The 25,155-nt window shown below is 30.1% G+C and overlaps 1 protein-coding gene across 8 annotated transcripts in view; it reads left to right on the top strand.

The window, feature by feature from the left end:
- LOC106686356 (uncharacterized protein CG43867) overlaps window positions 1–25,155 on the top strand; it is a 443,901-nt gene that overhangs the window by 293,247 nt on the left and 125,499 nt on the right. The gene's annotated exons all lie outside the window — the stretch shown is intronic.

The raw sequence follows: 25,155 nt of genomic DNA, 5'->3' as shown, positions 1-25,155 counted from the left end.
TGTGTGTGTGTGTGTGTGTGTGTGTGTGTGTGTGGGCTCCAGGTTTGCCAATTTTACATTCAAGGGCTCAAATATGGAGAATATTTGATTTGTTTTTTTGTTCCAAAACTACATAGTAGGTACCTACAGACCCTCTACAATGAAACCTAAACGACAGAATTTTCAGATTCTTTTACTTCCTTGTGTTCTTTATGGATATAATGTACTAATATAATATTACATTGTGAAAAAAAGTATTAACCACTGCTCGTTTCTGACGAAGTGCTTATTAATTCATTGTGCTGTATAAAATAGCTATTTGATGGCTCATTCCTTCTGCAAGTTCAATTACACTGAACCAATCATGCCAGGTAATAAGATGAATGGGCGTGTTATTGCTGTTGTTGATTGTCCAAACAATCCACTAATGAGTTGAATGTGCGGTAGTTTGGATAATGCTGATTAATTACCTTGTTAATTAGCAATGGTTCAAGTTTAGGATTTGTTTGGTACCACACTTGGTATTGCTAGAATCGAATTGTTATTTAGGACATATTCATTTTGGAGTAAACCACAACCATGGCAAACCCAAGCTTAGCTGGTAATATTTAGTCAAATCTCTCTGTTTGTACTAGAGCAATACATAAGGTTGTTAAATCTAATCAACAACATGTAAAGAAATGTGGAAAATTTAAGGTTATATACCTTTCTTATCCATAAATTGAAATAATATATCGAGATTTTTAAGTACTAACTATTGTATTGGCGTTACTTCTTTTTTCTGTTTATTTTGGGCTACGCAATTACATTTTCGGAAGCGCGGCTACATGTCTAGGCTTGATGTTTCTGTTCCCCACTCTCTGACTGAAGCCAACTTGGCAACTCGCATTTCCATTTGCAATTCACTGCGGATACGTCAAGAAAACGATCCATTTCTTAAAAGTCTTGTGACAGGGGATGGAAAGTGGATTATCTACGACAATATGGTACGAATAAAATCTTGGAGACTCGGCAACGAACCACCTGGAACCTCATCTAAAGCGGATTGCACCCAAATAAGATAATGTTTTTTGTATGGTGGAATTTCAAGGGTGTGATTTTTTATGAGCTGTTGCCACAAAGTGTATCGATCCATAAATAAACCACAGACATTATAAAAAGGGTAATCAAAAATAATGGACATTACATTATAAATTAAAATAAATATAATTAGTTTTCTTTAACCCAAAAAAAAACGAAAGAACTTATTTGCCAACCCTATAGAAGTTTTTGTCTTCCATGGCTTGTTCTCACGTAAGACAATATTCATCATTAGGAAATTAATTATAATTGCTTTATGAAGATTTTTTTTTGCACTCTCCTAAAGACTATGTACGCTACTGGTTTGTACCGATTTTTATTTTCGTTCTTTTTTTATAAGTAGTTATTGCTACTTGCCTTCCATCCGCGTTATTATTTTTACAGTAACTGTTCATTCGCTAGAAATAATAATAATACTTATAAGATTTAACCCAGAACTTAATGATGGGAATGATCCCGTTCCGATGAAGTAACGATAATAACCTCCTTATGCCGCCTACTCTCCTGCTAATAGCCTTCCGGAATGGTCCACTTACCCTAAGAGCTCAAGAAAGCTTAGAAGACAAGAAGATGGCAGTAAACCCTAAGAGCAAACTAAGGATGGTTTACGTGTTGGTTAGCACTTGGAATTTGTTAGTTTGGCTCCATGAATAAATAATTTGGCTCTCATCTGCTTGAGCAAATGAATATCGACCAAATATTTCAAACATATAACAGGGGTATTCATGATATTGTGTTAAATGTAAAATGTTATACCATGTTAAATGTTATAAGTAGAACATTGTGAGCAGCCCTATTTAAAGTTATGTTAAATAATAAATGCATAAGAGCTCCTAGCGGATTTTCGGAGCAACTTGTTTAGTAACCTTTCCTTCCAAAACTTCATGTTATTGTTTAATTCTAAGTTTTGATTACAGTAATTTATTACAACATGCCTAAAATAAGTGAAAAGTAGAAGTGTAAAAGTTTGGCTACTGATTATATTTCTTACAAGTCCAAAACACAAGACAAAAAAAAACACAAACTACGAGTAAGTAACCTAACACAACAAATAAAACGGTGACAAGCACAGCTGGTCTGTTTCGTGACGTCATTCTCCATTTAACAGACCTAGTAACAAACTCTCAGCCATGTTACATGTTGCATCTATTTAACTTGGTAAAAGAAGGAAATATTTCTCCATTTAACATAAGTTTTTCCATTTAACACGCTTTAACATGTTAAACTAAAGATCATGATTACCCCTAACGTATCCATGAGGAGGTCAAACTCTTAAAGGATATTCTCACAATTTATTTTATCGTTTTCTTTTCAATTCTTTATACAGTAGTCTGTTAGGATGATGGTGCCTTTACTAGAATAAAATCAAAAGGTTTTGGTGAAAATTCCATGATGGTTTTGGAAGTGGTGGTTACGTCTGAGCACAAATCACTAAAAAAACTATAAGTTAGTTTTTCATTTCAAAAAGAGTGATTCCCACAGTCTCATTTCTAATGTTTTGATGGTGGTAAAGTTTTTCATGTCTTTTTTCATTGTTTTTTTTTAGTTAATAAGCTAAGAGGAGTGTCAAATTTCAATAATCGTAAATCGAAAGACTCTGAATGCCAGTAAAATGTGATTTATGAATTAGAATATGATATAGATGTGGACTCAAAGGGATGTTAGCATTTTGCCACCTGACCACAAATATAATATATATTTTATATAAATAAAATAAATTTAAACTAATAAATTTAAAATTATATTCTTTAAATCATTTATCACGAAATGGTCACCTGCCCAAGTTTTGCTTTATATAAACCGTACGTTTTCATCCCATAAGAATCATTTCAACAACACAAAATTTTATTCTTTGACTATGAAAGGGGAAAATCCTCGTGGGTGTCCTGGAATTCAATAAAAACCCTACTAATCCATGTATGTTGCTTATATTTTCCTTATAGATTTTGTTATCAGGTTGAAGTAATAACATACCACTTATATTATTTAAACAATTATTTATTTTTTAAAAAGAGGATGAATAATGTTTAATAAAACAAACAATGGTATTTTTCCCTGGATGATCCTCACTCATTAAAACCAGATCATCCGTCAACTTTGAGTGTGGGATGCTGTTCATGAAATGTGGAACCATTGACATCAGCCCATTGGGACCCTTCTGTTCCTCATTTTCCTATGACAGCTGCATGTGAAGCACCGCTGACAAGTGGAATTCTTGTTCAAAAGTTTCCAGATTTCTGGTTTTTTGTTTTGTATTTCTAAATAGGTGTATTTTTAGAGGTTTATACAGCATGACCTGTATTTTGTTTTTCATAGAATCGTTTGCGCAGTAACATCTGTAATCCATAATAATAAATAATGATGGCTTCTGTAACACATAATTTCATTGTTTCAACTTCAAGCATTCTTACGAGCAATCCATCAATGAATGTTTAGCTTTATGATGAAGTAAAGAAAAATTATGCAAAAGATTTTTTTTAATGTATAAAACTTATTTTTATTAAAGTAACTACACATTGTTGTGCAATTTTTAGTTATGTTTTAGTTAAAAATGTAATAAATACACACATATATAGATTAAAACGTGATTGTGTGATAAGTGATGATAATGCAGTAATTAAAATTAAAATTTTCGATTCACTAAAAATAAAAACCTCTAGAAAGGAAAAAAAGTTATTCAAATGATTCGCTATCAACAAAATTGGTATATGATTGCATTTGTTCGATGAACCATAACGAAGACAGTGACCCGTGCTATAACTGATGTCATTATCCTATTATCTGCTTCCTGTTTATTAATATATTTATAACTTATGATTTTTTTCATTCTGTCGATAGCTCAATGAGTGATTTTTATTTATTTTTTGCGCTTTGTGGATTACCATAACATGATTAAATAAAAAAAAAGGTTAAAAAATAAAATTAGTCTGCGTTGATAAATTTGTTTCAAAAAAATTCGATTAAAATCTTTAACCAAGATAAATTATTAAATGTTGATTCAGAAACTACTCAAAAAGTAAGATGATATTTTAAGGCTTTATTTTAATCTTATTTTAATATATTTCACCCCCTGTGTTGTGTAGAATGTTCAAAGTTTAATGTTTATAATTTTTTATATATACATTATGATTTACTGAACGAGGAACTTAAAAATTAGGATGGTGTTGTGTTCCTTCTTTTCCTATGATATTCTTCATTAACACGTAAATTAAAAAAAATAATTAGTGTTTAAAAAAAATCTGATTTTCCATGAAATTATTCTTTCCTCTCAGGCAAGAAAAACGGAAAATTATCCCGACTATTAGATACCTGCAAAACGAAATCACCTAAAACAATTCAGCAGAGTGAGACAGTTCCAGGTCTCACTCTGCTGAATTGTTTTTTATTTCGTTTTAATTATTTTTTTTATTCTAAATTAAATAATAAGAAAATTGAGACCGATACCGTCATATCCGAGAATCAAAACACACTAATTGGAATTTAAGTATATGTTTTTTTTCTAATAAGGGTTTTAATTTTAAACGTTTTAAAATGCTACAAATTTTCGTTAGAATTTTATATAGAAATAAAAATACTTTTTAAAAAAATTTAAATTTTATTTTGAAATAAAAATTGCTCTTCTGAGAGTGAGTCCTTATGTACTGAACCTCCTCAATCATTTGTGTGTTAATCTTTTAAATTTGTTTAATAATTCTTTCTGTATTGTTCTCAAGAGGTCTAAAATTAAGGGTAAACTCTTTGTTTTTTTTTCTTATTCAATATTATTAAAATATCGGTTTTCGGATTTTAACATTTATTGTTTAGATTTTCTACCAATCTTTAAAATATAAAAACGATTGATATGATGTAATATTTTAAGCATTTTAAATTGAATAAAATTAAGGCACATTTATTTGTTGTTTATTTTTGTTAAAGTTTTCGTTTAGGACAGACTTAACATTCTTCACGTGATACTTTTAATGAAATCGATCCTATTTTGTGTAATCTGTTTTCGAAATGATCGGTGTCTTATCAGTTATATATTTTTGTATGATATTATAGTTTTTTTTTTTAAATTAGTATTTTATTTCGAATAGTAGTGCAAGATGTTGGTCAGAAGGTTAGTCTAGCGACCTCGACCCAAGGAGAGTTGCCAACCTTGACATGCATATGAGCAGGTTACATCTTCGGGACAAACAAGTTATTTATTTCGTCCAAGTGTGGAATCTTACCGACCACATATTTGCTAGGGAGGCCCTCTTATACTCTGATGAAAAACAAGAACATAAAATTCTTTCAGATAGTACTGGCATGGGACAATATCTGGTATATTGTCTTATTCTGGAGCTGTAAACAGAAATATTTCTTCTATACAGAGGATGTTTTTACTTTGTCTCTTGTGTATTAAAGGTCTTTTAGTGACAAGTTATCACTAGTCTTTTTTTTCCGTACTGTTATTGTTAAATAAATAACTATTTATTATTTTTGTTTATTTATTTTTTGTTACATAATATAACAATTTATTATGTTATAAAGTTTGTTAACATAATATCTCCATGATTTTAGTTATTACGCATTGCTAATTATTTCGCATTAATTAATTTATATGCAAAAATTAATTACTATGACTTCGCTGAACAATTTAGGTTTACAAAAACAGTAGTATTGACCTCACTGTTCACGTAGAATACAGTACTAGGAACTTATTAATTAAGTTAAATTTTAGTTTTTTATTTTTAAATGATTTATTTTTTTTTTAATTATCAAGTTAAGACATGAGGGGATGAAGATGTTAGAAACACACGAATCTGAGAAATATTGAATTTATTTCTTCCTATTTTAGATTGGAAAATTCGATTTTAACTTTTCAAAACTACTAACCATCAAAAATAAAGGTTTAGAATAATTAAGTGTGTTTCTATGCAGAAATGAGTATTTAAAATATTCTTTTAGGCCAAAATCCCAATTTTTTTTTCTAAAATGTTATTTAACACTGTTATTCACTCATGTGTTCAATTTTTGGTTTTTTAGAGTAATTTAAAAATCATATTTGAACGAATGAATGAACTAAAAGCAACACAATTTTTTTTAATTTACCCTATTAAAATTATGACAAAAAAAATTATTAATTTTTAATTTAAATATTCTAATTATGGTATCAATACAACCTTATTACTGTTAACAATATAAAGAGTTTAAAATTAGTTAACTAATACTTTTTCCAATAGATGGCTAGGAGAAAAACAATTGACAAAATAAATTTTGTTCTGTGATTCTGATTGAAGCAGGCTTAGTTTTTAAATTTTAGGAGTTAGGAAAATTAATTTTATAGATTTTCCTTTAATAATTTTGTAATTTAATATTTTTTTTTTAATTTTATATCAGTTCTTTTTTAAAAAATCATATTCTATAAGTAAGACTATTATTTTCGATTTAGTGGTGTTATGATTTGTTTGAAGCATTATGACAGTTAAAGATTTTTCCGCACAAATGTTAGCTGTATTTTATTTGAATAGTTATATCAGATTTACTTCGGTACCAATATTCTTTGCGGTAATTTATGACTATTTAAAATAAATAATAAAAAAATCCGCTATTATAATTCACTAATATTTAGTAAAATAATACAGCTACTAATATTAATTAAAATGCAGTGCATAAAATACAGTTACTAACACTTTGAACCAGCACAACAGATTGGTGTAAGTTGTTCTGATTTTTGTCTTATTAGTACCTATGATGAAAATATATCCTTGTGATAGACGAGATGCAATTTGCATATTAAGATGTGGAACACGTCGGGTCCAAGTTCAGTGGCACTATGACTAAGCTAAGGTCATCAGACTTGTTCTTTCAAGGTGAGGTCCAGTTTGTCTTCGATATAGTTAATATTAGTTGACGATTACTAGTTGCTAATAAATACAATATTTACATGGTTTATAAATTTAATAATGCATAAATATAATATTGATATGATTTATAAATTTTTGTTTAACTGTTTAACCTATTTATTTGTGTGTGTATTTTTTTTTTTACTTATTTATATATTTTAAATTTGTTTATTAGTTGTTTTTTTTATCTTATTTATTTGTTTTTCAATTTTTCTACTGCTGTGGCTATTTTATTTGTAATTTATTTCAATATTTTTATCTATTGATAATTTATCTTAATTTGCATTGCTTTTGTGAATTAAACGTGTTTCGGATCACTGGAGAAAGGGGGTATGAGAGAGGGTAATAGAGAGGAGAATAGTATGATAAACTACGTGATGGTGTCGAGAATAAAAAATGAAGATGGAAAGAAGGAATATAGGCGATATCATAGCAACCATATACAGCACATATCATTTCAACAGTCTAAATTAGACCAGTCAAATAAAGAAATTAAATTAATGCCTGAAAATTCAACGGGGACTAACAATCAGTTGTATCAATTTTTATCAATTATTTGTATTATATTATATACCTTTATTTGGTAAATAACATTAAGACAAAATGCCTCACAACTCAGTTTTTTTTTTGCCAGCTTTTTTAATATTATATTTTATTTATTTTACTAGATATTAATAACTACGGATATTTTTATAAAGAAATACATACAATTTATTGACGTAAAATTTTATTGAGATTTATTAATTTAGTTTCTACTGGAGAAAAATTGATTAAGGAGTTTAAAAAGCTAACCATTATTGTTGCAATATGGATGCAGGAGCTGTGGAACAGATGTACAGAGTATAGTGCATATTGAGCACTCTCGTGGTACACAGCAGCTGTACTCCCCCGCCATTCACAACCACCACCTGCTGAGGCCCTAGCCTGGGAACTGTTACCTGTAGCCGTCCAAGGGCAGGCGATCTCCAGCCATCAGTCAGGCAATAAGAATTAATGCAACAAAATATATATCCAAATAACCTTTTACTCCAGATAGAGTACTTCAATTTTTTTTTTTAATAACAAAACTAAAAATAAAACATTAAAAAATCAACCGGCCTGATGCGTGTCAATTCCAAATCCCTACTATACTCCATCTTAGTAATCGAGAAAATGTATCCAATCTAGTTCATCTTTTTACGCATTCTTATGCGCGGTAGAAACAGCAACGCCATATTTAAATGATAATTTTGATTTTGTATCGATGCGGTCGATTTTCAGGTAACGCGAAATCACTCAATTTAAGTGCAAAAGCGTGGATTCATGACTATCGATAAATGACCGCACTGTTTCTCCGAAGAAAAGGAAAATACCTTTCACTTCTTAGGAACCTGTCACAAGTATAGTGAATTTAGAATAAAATATTTTGGGCTATGGATCTGCTCTTTAGAACAATTACTCAGTTTATTAGAAGGCTCTAATTGGAGAGCTTTTATCAACTATGTACGATGGACTACACTGTAAAGAGCTCAGTTGGTTCACATGTGAGGGAGGGGTCAATGCTATAACATTTTGTTACAGGTTTGATATTGTTTATTTAAACATAAATACCGTATTTTTGTTTTAAACTATTGACTTCTTAAAAGCATTGTTTTTAAAGCATATAACTTTTTTTTTAAGTTCTGTTATTTGTGTTTCAGTTAATAATTGCACACAGAGTTCGACAGATGTATATTCTTTCATTGTTTATGTGTTTTTATTTATTTTAATAGATAATGTTTTTGTATTTTAATATATAAACACATTTCATTCATTAAGATGAAAATGTGAGGGTTCAAAGTATTGCCGTCACTTATTTTTCTGATTTTTACACTTTGTGTTTTTTCACCAATTGCTTACCACGCTTCTCAGTTACCCGAAAAACCTCTCGATTCAATCAATCTGGCTAGAACGCGAATGCCATGACTATCTGTATCCAAGCTTCTCGCTTATGAGTGTGTATTTCTCCTGTAAATAATTGAGCTTCTCTAAAAATGATTATTCAAAATATGTTTTATGATTGTTCAATACTTGTAGAATATCCAGAGCAGTTTCTATTTGTATTAACTACTTTAGGTAACAAGGTTTTTACAAGACAGGATATTTTAGAAGATTCCGTGTTTCGTCATGAGCACTTCCTCTGCTGTATATTCGAGGGCATCATAATTTAATGATGATAACTCTTGATTTAAATTTAAAATTGGAGAGTATGATGGTTAAATGATCCTAAATTTTAAAATGTATAAAAATTAAGAGGCTTAAGCTTATTCTCAAAAGTACTCAAATAAGTTCTGTTGCTGGATATTATGTAAATTTTAAAAAATGTTTACTACATTTATGTTTATTAAATGTTATGTAGTAACTAGCTTTCTTTGCTTACGCCTTTCATAATTTAATTCTAATTTATTTATTTTCGTCATAAATAATTTTTTTTTTTGGATGATCATTGAATTTCAATTAGTGTTTTAAAGAGTATCCACATTTTTTTTTAACTTGACCAGAAGATTTTTTCTACTTTTACATTTATAAAAATTCAATCTCAAAACTGTCCATTTTTATCAGTATAATATGTATCTTACTTGTCATCCTCGAAATATTTGAGTGTGTTGCCCGAAAGCTGGAAGGTTCACAGAGAGGGAAGGGATGAACCAACAGGTCTGTGCTATCTTTAGCTGGGCTCTGGCTCCATTTGGCTAGTGGCCAATTCTCCGAGGTAGCGGTTTTTAGTGGATTGCTGTTAGAGTCGTAAATATATAGTGATTGATAATGTTCCTCTCTGTCTTTGCAACTTATCTACCTCATTAGTACTTGTTTAGTTAAATTTATTTGTTTTAGCAAGTAAATGTTCTCTCGTGAATCTGCATTGAAAATTTGTTGTGTCGGGCAAGCTTAGGTATGTTCATATAACTATAGTCACTAGTCCGGTGGTCCTCAGAGTGAGGTTCACGTTTCCCAGGGGACCACGAAAAATGAACGCATATTTTTTAGTGGCGCAGTCCTGTCCTAATGTAGCAAAGATTGCTCTAAGAGTCCTAATTCCATTCGCTACACCTATGAGTGTGGGTCGATTTTTATTACAATACTTATTTCCAAGACAAAATCTGGAAATAGATTATACCTGAAAAATATCATGAGAGTTGTACTTCCCTAAAAGATGCCAAACAAAGAAGTAGTTTAGGCGAAGTATATGTAACCATCCCATTAAAATTGTTATTTAAATTAAACGATTACATCACATATAATATTTTATGAATAAATAATTGTTTGTTAAAAAAAAAAATGTTTTTATACACTACGCCTTTATTTTTTATTAAAGGGTACGCAAGCTATCGAACAATTTTTAAAGGGACTCTTCAGGCATAAAATTTCAAAAAAGTTTAAGAACTGCTACACTAGACTAAATAACCATAAGTGCATTAGAGGGTATATTTACCGATAACAGAAATTATTCCGAGACCTGACAGCAAGAAGTTTAAACCATAATATCAACTGGTTTAAAAAGCTTCATAACGTGATTTAAATAATAACCGATTCATACTGGGGTTTTATGAATAACCCACTCAAAAAATCGTTTTTCAGTTATTGTTATTTTGAAAAATGAATCATCTCTATAGGGAGTATATTGGTTGTTTCATTTATCGCATAATACAAAGTTTTTTTCTTTTCTCAGTCAATGTTTGAGCTACTAATAAAATGTTAAACTTTTTTTTCTGTAATTTAATCACTTTAAGTAAAAAATATCGATATAAATAACAGTTATGTAGGCTAAAAAAAAAATTGATGTATAAATTCATAAGAAGCCAAATTTCTAAACATGAAAGTTTAAAATTTTTAAAAATTTCTATTTCCCACAAGGGTTTCACAACTTCGTAAAGCAGCGGTTTAATGACAGCTTTCGAGAAAATATTACTGAAAAGAAAAGTGTGAATCCCTTGTTCTTAATGATAAAACTTTTTTTTTTATACCTTTATTGAAATTTACAACTGTACTTAATAATACATTCATTAAATTTGATGATGGAGTAATACAAGCTTGTAGAGAAACTTCTTTTCAGGCTCCTCGGAGGATTGTCAGAAATGGAAGAAGAAGCAAGTTTAGAAACAAGTGGGTTTGGGTGGTTAAGGGAGTTTACAGTGAAAGAAATGAAATCTAGTTCGGGCTAGATCGGTTACATATGGAACATTAAGTTCTTTATGTATAATTTTATTTGTGACAATGTAAGGAGCATTGAGGATTTTACGAAGCATTTTGGATTGTAAGGATTGGATACAAGAGGAATTTGAAGGTTTAGTGGAACCTCTGAATGATAAAACTATTTTTAAAAGTTGAGGAACTATTTTAGTTTAGGTTTATACAAGACCCTCGTGTGCGAAGGGACGGTAAGGGTGCATAGAGCAAGTAATGCCTTTATGCAGGTTATTAAGCGTAGAAAACTTGAGATTTTTCAACGCTTTAACTTCAAAATAATTATTTAAACATATTATACAATACCAAGTGTAATATGTGGGATAGATTTTGGCTCAAGCATCTACCTCTGCAATCAGCATTATTTTACTATAAATAATCCTGAGATAATTTAAACTAATAATTTAAATTTTAATAATTGATTTTTTTTATTAGCTTCAATTATTAATGTTTTACAATGCTGAAAGATATTATAATAATCCAAGATATAAGTAGAGGTACTTATAACGTTACAAACAAATAAATCTATAAAAAATAAAATTTACTGTGTATTCATTAACATTTGAGACTACAGAACTCATTTTTTAACTTCTAAAAACTAAATTACCCCAGTTTAACGTTTGAGAAAATTAAACAATGTATTAAATAGAAAGAAATGTGTATTTAAAATATTATTCAAAGTAAAAACCTCTGTTTCCTAAAATTCCATATGACACCATCATCTAGTAACGCCTTCAATCACATTAGGAATATGCTGAATGGAACGTCTTGTTCATTGGATATTGCAATAAGATATTTAAAATTATTATTTTAACAATTGAAAAAAGAGGATTCAAGGAATCTGAGAAATATGACATAAAATCTACAGTTAAAATAATACAGAATGTTAATTAATATTTGCTTATTAACTTTTTTAATTGATCATATTAGGAATGAATTTTAATTATGTTATTTAATTCAAATACATCGCTGGATATTTCTACAAAATAGGATTAAGGATATTATTCCCTCACATAGATTTGACAACAGAAAGAATCGAAATGGAATTCGTTTCTTGAAATCCGTAACATAAACAGAAAGTGAATTTTTTCTATTTTGAGGACAATTTTCTATTTCTCTTCGTACTTATATCCAATGCTTCTTTATGTTTAGTAGTGACCAAGCAATATATTTTTTGATAATTCATAAATTGATTAATTTTTACACACCTTTAAAAATATAATTTTTAACATCGTCATTATTCATTGATCATTTTTTTATTAATTTATGAGAAGTCATTATTTATACATTATTTTCTAACTGTCTGTCATCTTTTTAACATCCATTGAAAGATAACTGAATAAAGCATTTTTTGTCCAATAGCATATGGTTTATGGTCTCCAAACAAGTATACTTTTATATTCGAGAATTAAATGTATCTCAGAAACACAACATCAAAAACCGGATTGAGAAGTACTTATTCAATGGCCAGATGTATTACATTTCCGATTCCGTTATAAAAACATAAACGGTCCTTTTTATCAAAGGAGAACGACCCGCCTCCAAAAAACTGGCTGAGAGATTTTTTCAAGATAAGAGCTCGTAAAGATACTTTTCTTTGGTGAGGTTGGGTTACCATGGAAACCTTATCTCTCCTAGTCTGGGTCACATGTCAAGGACCGGCGCTGCGCCCTTAACATCTTCCTTCCTCGCATTTTCACTCTTCAATAATGTACTCGTATTTTTTTTTTTTTTAAATTTCTCATTATTGTTAGTTATATTTACATATTATGTATGCACGTCTATGTACTCTTTTTTTGTTATAGTAATGTTAGTAGATATTGAATTTTTTTTAATATCTAATAGCAAACTAAAATGACTGATGAGGTCAAATTAAATAACAAAAACATATTATTTATTATCAAACAGAATTATTGAGGAAAAATATTCTTAGGATTTTATTAAACTCACATTATACCCAAAGATAATAAAGCCGAGAAACGCTACATATCTAAATATGTACATGTGTGTGTGTGTGTTTGTTTATGTGTATGTATAAAATAAAATTACAAATAAAATTAATTAAAAAATTATTCTTACGTAGTTCTCTGAGCGTTTTCATTCTGATAAATAATTAATACTTTAAAATGAATACCACTAAAAAAAAAGGCAAAAACAGTAATAACGTTCATCTTAAAAAAATATTATATATGTAATTGATATATTAGAATATCAATTGCAAAAAAAAAATACATTTCGGACTAATTTTACAATTTTACTTCTGTCAATCTTATCTGTTGCAACCGAAAGGACAGATTTCAAAAAGCTGACCCTTATATCTCAACTCTGCTACTCAATCAAAAATGGATATAAACATCAGGGAGAAAGTAGTCAGGAGTTTTAGAATTCTGTCAGAGTTAACAATTAACAATGACGTGTGAGGAGTGGGGGGTGTTGGTTATTGACGTAAGAGACACTTGTTGGCTGACATGCGTCCGCACGGACCAATCAGTTGCCGCTACGTCACACCACTCCCCTCCCTAAGTTTTTATCTGGCTACGTCACGAGGTGGCACAGTTACACACTTGCACCTACTCAGATATGGCCAGTTTATCACCCCCATATCTCCCTCCCCGCTCTTGTTATTTACCCTACTCATGTGTCACCATCACCTGTTTTGAGTACTCCCACACACTAACTGTTGAAAAATATTATTTCAGAAACATCTTTCAGAATCAGTTACTTTCTTGCATTTTTTGCGTTTTTGTTAAGAATTATAATACACGCAACATAACGATGATTTTATTCTGAAAGTTTAGAAATTCAGTAAATTAGAAACAATAGCAATTGAAAGGTGATTATTTGTAAAATAAGTGGTCAAGAAAAACTTGCCAAAAATTTGACTTACACTGCAGGTGAGTTTGATCAGGTCTGTTGCTATTGGTAGTGTACAGGATGTTAGGAGGATGTGATTGGATCATCCTGTACACCTCCACCAATCACAACAGCCGTGTGAGCCGAATGTTGACCATTCATAGATATTGAAAATATTAATTGTTTTTCATCATCTGGACTACCTCCTAGTTCATATTCGGTCATTCATCAACATATAATATTTGTGAAATAATTCTCGTGGAACTTTAAACAATAGTAGTAAAATTTTTGTCGTCCAGAAAAATAATTGATTTTAGCGCTGTTGCGAAGAACATCAAATATGGGTGTTTGTGCTTTTAATTGGTTTTTAAAAAACCTAGGAATATTGTTTGGCGTTTTTGATGATCTCAGATTAGCAGAGACACTTCTTTCGCGATACATTTGGGTCCGTCCAATAGCCTCCAATAGATGAAATAAGCAGAAGTACAGTATGCAAAGTTGTTTTCGAGACAAAAGAACTATGAAATATTTTTTTTCGTGGTTTTTGATATTTTCACACACAGTCTATCCAAACTGAGACGGAAGGTTCAAATTTTGAATATAAATTCAGTTCACGTTAAGTGAAGTGGTTTTTTGAAAGTCTATTTTCTTCTCATACCCTCCCATCTCTCCTCCCCCAATATGTTTTTTTTTAACAATTGCAACAGTGAAATCACTTTTTATCTGTTCTCCAAATAAAGAGAGGACATACGACTTTTGAGACGAAGCTGTCCTGCTATCACTTAATTTTTTTAGTACGATTTTAGAATTATGGTAGTACTTGGTATACTTTTAAGAGATTCTTTAAGAAAAACGTCTAGTATCCTAGCTTTCCAGTTACAGTCGACAAATGACCTTTCAACGGTTCCTAATCGAGGCCTTAAAAATGCTCCTTAAGTAATTAATTAATATAATTACTCTACATAAGCCTGATGACCAAATTCAAGCTTTCTTCGAGCATGATGTCCATGTTCAAGCTACCAAGCTTTTCTAACTCAAATTAATTAATAATTATAATTCGGGAGTATTAAGGTTTTTCAAGAGATTGAAAAATGTGTTTCATTGAAAAGGCTGGAATAAAATATTAAACCGAAGGTGTAATCAGGTTTTCCGTGGTCGTGTGGTCCCTATACTCAGCTGTGATTGGTTCCACTAGACCTGGCCATTTACGAAACTTAAGTGTTTGAGGTGCTTGGTTGCCGTTTTTTATTTTAAAAAAATTAAACCCCGTGTTTGAGCTCATTTCTAATAATAAGTTTCTAGACTTTTTTTTTTTTTAGCAAAATAGCTTTAGTATTGGATAGAGGACAACGCCAGCTGTCGAATTTATTTTGTGATAAAATTAACTCAGCCTTGTTCGTTACCAAGCTAAGTTCAACTTGAGTAGGATAGAAAAAGTTAATTAAATTACAAATTATTCGTTGTTGTAAAAAAAATTAAATAATTATTGTTAAAGAATGTCAACTAACGTAATTATAAGTATAACTATAATAATTGGGGATCTCCACACCAATCGTGAATAAATTTTACAGATTTATGTGGATGGTATTTTACCAATTTGATTATGATTTTAATGTGAATATGATCAATTATATCACTTTCACTTATTACCAAAATCTATGGTAGACTGTAATATTTATCAGTAAATAGATAGTTTCAGGAAGAACTCGAAAAATTTCGAGGCTGCTCAATTGTGTTAAAATTGTAATACGCGGCATACCGATGCGTCCAACAGACAGTATTACGAGTAATGAGAGCTATTAGTGTTGCGACTAGTAAAATTAATTAATAAATTAATTAAACAACATTTAATAAAAAAAATTAAAAAAAGATAATGGGTCATTCACTGAATTGACAGAAACATATTTTCCAGCGAAATTTAAACCACCATGTTGATTTTCTCTAAATATTTCTGATACTAAAAGTAAATTCTTTTATTTTTAGTTGAGAATAAAATTTACTCTACAGATTTTTTATTTATTTATATTGGATACAATGTATAAATTAAATTATTTTTATTTTTGTTTTCTGCTCATATAAATTTCTCTGAAGGGACTCAATAAAATTGATTTTCTAAATAGGTAATATTACTTATATAAACACTTAAATCCATTAAGGGTGAATCCGAAAAAAATGAAAATATATTTAAATTTCTTTTTATGGGAGAAAATGGCAAAAAAATGTTTCCTTTTTTAATCCTCTGTACTGTGGAACTTTGAGAATTAACCTTTGGAGCTGAGAGAATTAATGGAAATTGAGTAGCCTTGATAACCACAGAACCTAGCTCCTATAATAAAACAGAAGTGAGTTCCGTTCATTAGAGGAACATGCATGCTGGGAGTGGGATGCCTTTAGGGTAAGCTAGATGAAAGGGCTACTGTGGTCGGCCCTTAAGAGCACAAAGGGAATACCTTCTTCAAAAGCTCTCTCTCTTACCAAGTCGATATTTCCTTTGATATGAGAACTCAAAAGTTTCCCGGTTTTATCAATTGTTTCTCTTGTTTACATACTTTTTGAAGGGTATACCCTTCTGTTATATAGCGGAAGTTTTCTCTTTTTTTTTCTGTTGCGACAGAAAGTTTTTTTTTTATTCAACTTAGAAAGTGACATTTTGGAAATTGTTATTTTAGAACACTATTTGTTTCTATAGTTGTTCCACTTATAAGAAAAAAAAACCAACATGATGAATTTTTAAACATACCTCATTTTTATGTTTTTTTTCGTATTGGGCTTCGTTGAAATAAAGTGATATTTATGAGGAATTCAATTTCAAATGTTAAAATAGCTTTTCGGATGGTCGATTTCATGTCACATTTTAAGGATTTAATTCTCAGTACTAGGGTTATTCATTTGGAGGAAGTAGTATAATGGGAAGGGGTAAGCTGGCAGAAATAGTAAAGCCAAAAAGGTGACCTTATGTGCCTTCCAGGGACGTGGCTGAGTAGGAGCCCATCACCGACTGCCTTATGTTTCAATATAAATAATGATAGCGAAAAATCCCATTAACTTAAGGCATTGTGTATACACTCTTTTATTTATATTTGTATCAGCTAACAATATTTCCAGAGGAGAATACGAAAAAAAAATCCTATTAACTGCTTTCTAGGAGAGTAGGGTTATACGACCACCTGGATATTCATGCAACCTGTGCTAGCGTTTTAAAGTGGTAAAATTCGCAGGGATGTTTATTGAAAGGTTATCGTGACATATGTTTACTAATTTTATTTATCGATACTCAGCATTGTCAGCGTATAATTTTAATTCTATTTTTTTTTGTTTTAAGCTAAATGGAAACGAACAAGCACAAAAATTTACAAAACTCGTTAAAGAAAATGGATAACCTAACAAATAACAGGTTAGCACATTTAAGTGGTTACCACAAGTTAAATGAATACCCATATTGTCTAATACTTTTACCCGTATTCCCATTGTTTTTTTCTAACATTCAATAATCAATTTTGTTATACTGATAAACTTGAACTGGATCCCGATAGATTTAATGAGATGGGAAGAGCATGATTTGGGGTCTACAGTTTTTCACTATAACTCAAATTGGGTCCGGCAGTTGGTCGGTACAAGTATATGGTTGTCTTTTATGGGATTTTTGTGAAGGGAAATTTCGACAAAGTGGAATCTCTTTATGGTATAATGCATAATGGTGTAGTACTGACTGTAAACCTTCAAATTGAGCTTTTTGATATTTATAACGTCATGAATTCAGGATGCCTTGATTGACCATAACCCCTTCTAAAGTGTACTCGTACACAGAATTTTGGTTCACAGAAATCCCTAGAGTAGTTTCGGTTTTGTATAAACTAGTGAAAAAATTTAATTCTTATGAATTTATTTATGTTTTCTACCTTTTATGATTCTGACGCCAGTTTCCATCTATGACACATTTTTATCGATCTATATTTCTTTCCTTTATTATTAATTGCAATGTTTTTCTACTATAATAATTTACTTTAATAAGAAGTAATTTACTCTTTTGATTGCACATTTATTTAACTTAGGGATTTTAAGATACATATCCTGACTTCTGTTCTTCGGTTGGTTTAATTTGAGCTTCATTTGACCTATATTTGCATTGACTGATTACTGTTTACACCTTCGCTGGCTGTGTCAAGAAGACGATTAATTTCATCTAAATAAGTCACTGCTATTATGAATTTTCGACTATTTCTCAATAAATGTTCGTAGAAAGTTATGGTATATACAGAATTATGTCGATGTATGGACAGATATAGCCCAAATATTAGATAGAATTTGAGAAAATTCTGGACGAGCAAGTCACCGCTACTTGAGGAGGGAGTAGATATAACTGATCCCTTGTAATGCTATGTATTGATACTTCCAATATTATAAAAATATAAAATTTCAAATAGATTTTTGCCGAAAAATCTGTGTAGTTCTAGGTACCTGACCCCTGAGAAATGATGGTTGGCTGAAAAACGATTGACACCACATATACAATAACGTAGGTTTTCATATATAATGTAACAATATTTTATGACAAACCATCTATCTGGATCATTTAATCATTTTTGTATATTATATTATTAACTATTAATTATCTGTTAAATGTAAATAAATAGTTTGTTTCTTTGTGATGTTTTGAAAATAATATTACCTAAAGTACCCCTTAATATATTAGATATTTCAATGCTAACAAGATTTTACAAGTATAAATATGTATAATTGGTAAACTGGTAAGTATGCTTAGCCTTTGGAAAGGCAATCCAATAATAATAATGTAAATATATTTGGATATTTACCTTGAATAATTATCCTGACATCCCAATTCTACAACAGGTATAGTACGCAGTAATAAGACTTAACTAGTACACAATAACCACTAGTATATCAGATACCAATTATTTCAAATCATTCTTCATTAGTAGATACATCAAGTATACGGCAGTGTTTCCTAATGCTATTAACTTATTTACCTATAAGTCTATATAGTTATATAACCTATGTCAAGTAAGTTAAGTAGGACTTTTGCACTCATTAATAGACCGAAGTATGTAGACCGTTTAATCTGAGGAATAATGCACATCTATGTACCTTGTTTCGCTACAAACATACATTTGGAAACTTGTATCATATTCATGTTTGTGACCCATCTGAACTTTTCTTGCAAACGATGCAGGTCCAGAACTCCAGTGTTCCTCTTTATATTGAACGTGTCTTATCAAACGATCTTCCTCTTCTTCCATTCGTGAATTGCAGAGGCATTATCTTTGTTTTTTTCTTCACCTACCTCGGCGTTGCCGAATTCTTTCTTGCTTTTAATTGCATCCTTCCTTAGACCTTTGTAGCATTTCATCTTCATATATCTATCTACGTTCTTTGCACCACTAACTTTAATTTATTAGAGCTGCTTCCTATAGATCTGCTTTTTGTATTCATCGGACATGGACTCAGCTATTGATTCTCAGTAACACAGATAGAAACTGGTTTAAACCTAGATTTTTTACTTGTATTCTATATAATATTTTTTTTCACGTAGATATTAAACTTGGCATCATTATTACCTGCATTTACTTCTAAAACATTGAATCTGTGAATATCATAAATGAAACATTTTCTGTAATGTGTTTAAGAAGGTATTGCATTATTGTTATTATTTTTTCGATTATTTGTTATCAGAAAATTTTCATTGAATAATTTTTTTTTCTTATTCTCACTCCCTAATTTGGCTTATAAGAGATTAATTTTAAGAATTTTGCAAAATTAATTTATACTCTTGAATTTGCAAATTATCTGTATTGATTGATTTATTATTTATTATGAACCAAGCATGCAAAAAAATCTTTACTTTTCAAAAAAGGTCAACAATTTTCCTGGAAAATTATTACTGTCAGTAACACAGTTAATTGATCATTAAGCGATAATGACAGATTATTGAGATCCTAAAAATTTCCTATGCTTTTAATAAGGTAAAAAAGAGAATGATGGGGCTTTTTTTATTTTTTCTTACCAGGTACATTGGCCTGCTATGAATTTTTTAATATTCTTTTTTTACAATTCCCGTATGGACTAGATTGTTGCATTTGAACTTTTTATTACTAAAAGGAATGTGTTTGATATGCGGAAACTGGACATTATTTCACTAGAGGTATATTGCGCCACTGAACACATGCCCCGTTGGACAGAGGTATTTAATCAATGTCCCGTATTATAAAATTCATACCGGGTGCGCTCCACCGTCGAGTAAGTAGCTCAGTTATAACCCATCTGGCTTTTTTCTTTTTTTTTTTTACAACCGTGGTTATGTAGGCTGCTTGGACTGAAAATTAAATGTACACACTTCGACTGTTTACTGTCTCTAATGGGAAACATGATTTTTTTTTTTTTTTTTTTTTTTTTTTTAACTGTCGGATTAAATTGACTAATATAATTCAGTCTTCATTTCTTTCTTTTACTCACATATTTACATAAACTGATTTTCCAACATTCCTCATGCAATCTGAAATGAAGAGGAACTATTTAATGTTAATGGATAGAAGGATTATTATCAACTTATTACAAAGTGCTAAGCTATTTTATTATAGATCACAATTGAACCAAGGGTCCCATGATCATAGTAACATTGATAGTGACAGTAACATGATATGATAATGAAAGCTATATCAGCCACTATGATTGTGTAACCAATCATTTGCAGTCGTACATCAGATATTTGGTATTAAATAACTTCCTGGGCATATATTACAAATTTACTTGCATCTCCGCTCAACCATTACTTTTCTTGATTTAGCTTTGATCGTTCGCGGTCGACGCATTGATCAGTAAAAACACGTAGTTATGCGAGCAATACTAATAGTATATAATTAAACTATCTACTTTGTATCAAAATTTCTGGTTTTTAGAAACCAGGACCATTTTGGAAATTTTCAAAAAATCGCTTACTTTTCAGATTATCGTCTAGTTTTCCTAACTTTTGATCCTCAAGGATTAAGTTTAAGGTAAGAGTGACTGTTTTCTCTTTTATAATAACTAATTTTTTTAAAAAAACAAGACTAAGTTTGTTTCTTTATATAGAACAATATAAAAAATACAGCTACTCAAAGTTTAAAAAGGTTTGCCGGATATGCAAATTTTACTGCGTTTTTGGCCAAAAAACGCATATATTTTAAAATAGATCTGTAAATGAGAGATAATATCTGTAAATATTACTTTGGGTTACTATAGACCCAATATGTTTCGGAATACAGCTGTAGAAAGAAGACGAGGTACACATGTATCACATTTTAGAAGTTGGTAAAACGAAAAATACACCAATAGTAGTATATGTATACGTCATATTTATCATAAACATACAGTTTTGAACGATTTATGGTAATATGTAATTAATATTTGCTTCTCAAAATTTTCGGAATTAATGTTTTGCATATTAAGTCTACTTCAAAAAAGTGTATTGACTTTTGCCTAAAAATAAGTTCTTCATTGCCAACATTATCTTAAATTTGCTTTTTTAGTTTAATTTTCGAATGTTCGTCTAGCTAGCCCGGATATTGTTGGCCATTCAGGAATAAATTTAGTTTTATTTTGTAGCAAATTGAATTCGTTATGAAACAGGAAGTAGTCACATTTATTATAAAATTTCTGTCTTCAAAAATTAGAATTTATTATTAATCATCTATCACATAAAATATATCAAAAGATATGACTACCTCACTTGATATAAGGCAACCTCTCTTTTAAACGACGATTAGCATCAATCAATCAGCTGATGGATTTATGTTAATTACTTTCCTGCGTGACTAGACACGTGGAAGGAATTTATTCGAGTAATCAGCTGCCAAATGTCTAGGGGTGGAGGAATATGGAAAAAAAATACATACTGGAAATTAAAAAAAAAAGAAATGAAATCATTTAGATACCCTCACGAGACGAAATTCGATATATTATTATTAAGAAATAAACGAAATTTTCTCTTGAAACAAATTTTTTTTAATATCAATGATTGATCATAAAAAAAATTAGTTAAAATAAATTATCATTTATTCTCAAACTTTTTGTATATGAGAGCGAGCGAAGTCGGACGGCGGACGCCAATATTATTACATAATTAAAGTTTTGTTTGGATTTCATTACACCCATATACATATATGTTATTTAATTAATTTTTTCGTGGAAAATTTATTTATTTTTTTATAATAATTTAAAATGAATCAAGTAGCTTCACATTTCATTTCTAATTAATTTTTTTTTCTGTTTCAGGTATGGACCCATGCAGATATTGCACAATTAATGAGCCCTGTTACAGGTTTTACATTTTGCGTAATTAATTTTTTTGGAATCAAATTGTTTATTTAAATATTCAGAGGAAACATTTATGTACCGATTGCCTTCTCTGATGGAATGGAATAATGAAATTATTTGAAAAATAATCGAATGGACATGATTTTATTTCTGTTTCAACATTTTTGTTTGGGATTTATCTCAGACTGACTTTGGTTGGTCCAAATTTATATATATATATTTTTAATTTAAAGCTCATATAAAAAAATGTTGCAATATTAAATTGTTGAGTTCTAAAGCTGATGCTATTCATCCTCGCCATTTTTTTTTTTTTTTTGGCTTGTAGATTTTAAGCACGATATCCAGCATTTATAACAAAACACGGATATAACAACGTATCGGTTATTGTGTCAAGTATTTCCGTACCCGTGATTTTCAAAACCATACCTATGTATTTATTTATCGTCACTAATATATAGTGACGACGGTATATCGACTGATCTTTAAAATCTTAAATCTAGCCAAATTATGTAAATATTCCTCTCAGTGTACTGAAAGAAATTGTTGTAGAAAACCTATGCTACTAGAAAAGAACTCAAGAATAAAAATACTTAACTAAACACATTTTTTTTTTCTGTGACTAAATAAGCTTCTGTCTCATAGAATATTCATGTCTTTAGTCAGACGTTAATGGATGAGCCATCTTCCATACGTTTGTCCGTTTCGTGTTACCAAGAGGTCGATAGTAATGTCAGTAAGTAATTTCAGAACATAAATATGATTATCTCGTTGGAGTCGTGTATTTTAGGAATGTGTTGTCCCCGTTACTAGGTCGGTTGCCAATAGCGCAGGGAGCTTTGTAGAATGAATCAATAATGATAATAACGGCAGGATTTTTATTATACCTTAAAATAAGAAGTATTTTAATTTATAATTTTTAAGAATACACCTGCTAACAAATAGTGTCAATTTATCAAAGATAGAATTTAAAAATATTTTTTTTATTACACTTACCTTTATGTTTCGAGAAGAATCTAAGGCATGTTGTTTAACAGGAAAAAAAGGAGGTGAAAGAATAATAACATGTAACCAAGGGTCCTTCTTCTACTCAACTCTTCTGCAACCAAATTCAATTTAATATTTTCGCGCCTCGTTGAAAAAGATGAAACTTTAAACGTCATTGGTACGATGTTATCACTTAAGGATCAGAGTAACACTTCTACTGTTATGGGTATAAAGCATAATGCATACATACTTTCTACAATTTATCGTGTTATTCCAAAGAAAAAGGTACCGAAAATATACTTCTTAAAAATTATAAAACTAAAAGAATTAACTTAGCTTCTCTGTATATTATTTTTTCAAAATTTATTTATTATAAAAAAGTAGGATTATTTATTAGTATACTGACAAATATTAAAAATGTTTACGATAAATAATTACTTTTGAAGATATAATATATTTATTTATTTTACACAAAATCGGCCTGGTGAGCCATACATGGTTAATATAAATTACTTTTTTTTTTAACAATTGATTAGGGGGGAGGGTATAGTCTCATACAAAAGCCACTCCTAACTATATAAAACTATAGAAATAAACAACATTATGATAAAATAAATGAATAAAAAAATTAACGACATTCATAGACCTAACATAACAAACAATTGCCCTCTAATGAGAAAAAAAACAACAAGTTAATTGGAAAAAAGGACGAAGAGAAAAAATTAATAAAATATAAGTGTAAAATATAATGTAAATAATATAATTCATAAATATAAAATTTATAACAGGATGCACTGCAGGAGTCTGGGCTTCAGTCTTCGGGTTGAGGTTGCATTTCCCAAGTTATTAGTCACTGCTCCTTTATCTGTCGGTAACTGGGAGTGGAACTTCATGAATCGTTTTTTTATGTAATCCTCTATTCATTCCATTTTTAATTCCCGATATTTGATTATTTCTTACAAACCAAGGAGCATCCACTTGAAGACACAAGAATTTGGAGGTATGAAGTCCGTTTTTATCCTCAAAAACCATCTCATTGTTCTCTTCAATTACATTTCAATTTGTCTTCGAGGAATAGAAATAGCGACATTACATGCAGTAAGTTATGGAGTACTTTCAATACTATTTTATTTTACCAAGCTGCTTTAATAACTTAAAAATATGATAATACTGGTTGTAAGTTCTAACCCAAACTGCTACATCCGAGGCTGCTGGCTGAGAAGGTAGGCTTGACTAAGTGACAATATAAATTAGTGAGAGATAGTTGACTGTTCTTGGATTAGAGACCCCATGGCCTCATTGCCTCATTAGTGATCCATTAGTTAGCTCTGCTCAGGATAATTTTCATCCTAATATCCCTCTTCTATCATTTAGTTAGTTCTTGTTTAATCATTTCACCTGCTTCACAATTGAGTTATTATTTATTATTAATTTTTTATTTTATTTTATAATTAAAGGGCCGATACCGTAGATTAAGTACCGGGAAGTCAAACGTATTATATATGTATAATGATGCAAATATTGTTGTATAAGTAACCACGGAGAAAAACATGGACGTATCAAAGAAGATTCATATAAATCTATCATCCTCGTTCTAAATGGTTTACGCCCCTCATTCTCTTTAAATAATAAAATATTTCCAGATAAACTTTAAGGTATTGTAATTGTTCATAACAACACTATGAATTTTTATAAATATTACCGTAAGCTAAGTTAAACCTTTCAGATACGATTAGACATATTTTCGAAGAGTGTACTCACTATTTGCCAACAATAAACAGGATAGGACTGACCCCAAATTTATCCGAAACTCTCGCAGATGAGGAAGCTAAAATTGCACGAGTGTTTGAATTTTTAAAAGCACATCGCCTTCTTT

Source organism: Halyomorpha halys, unplaced genomic scaffold (genome assembly GCF_000696795.3).
Source record: "Halyomorpha halys isolate HHAL.00 unplaced genomic scaffold, Hhal_1.1 Scaffold811.1, whole genome shotgun sequence".
Classification (NCBI taxonomy): Eukaryota; Metazoa; Arthropoda; class Insecta; order Hemiptera; family Pentatomidae; genus Halyomorpha; species Halyomorpha halys.
This window is presented reverse-complemented; position numbering and strand designations above follow the sequence as displayed.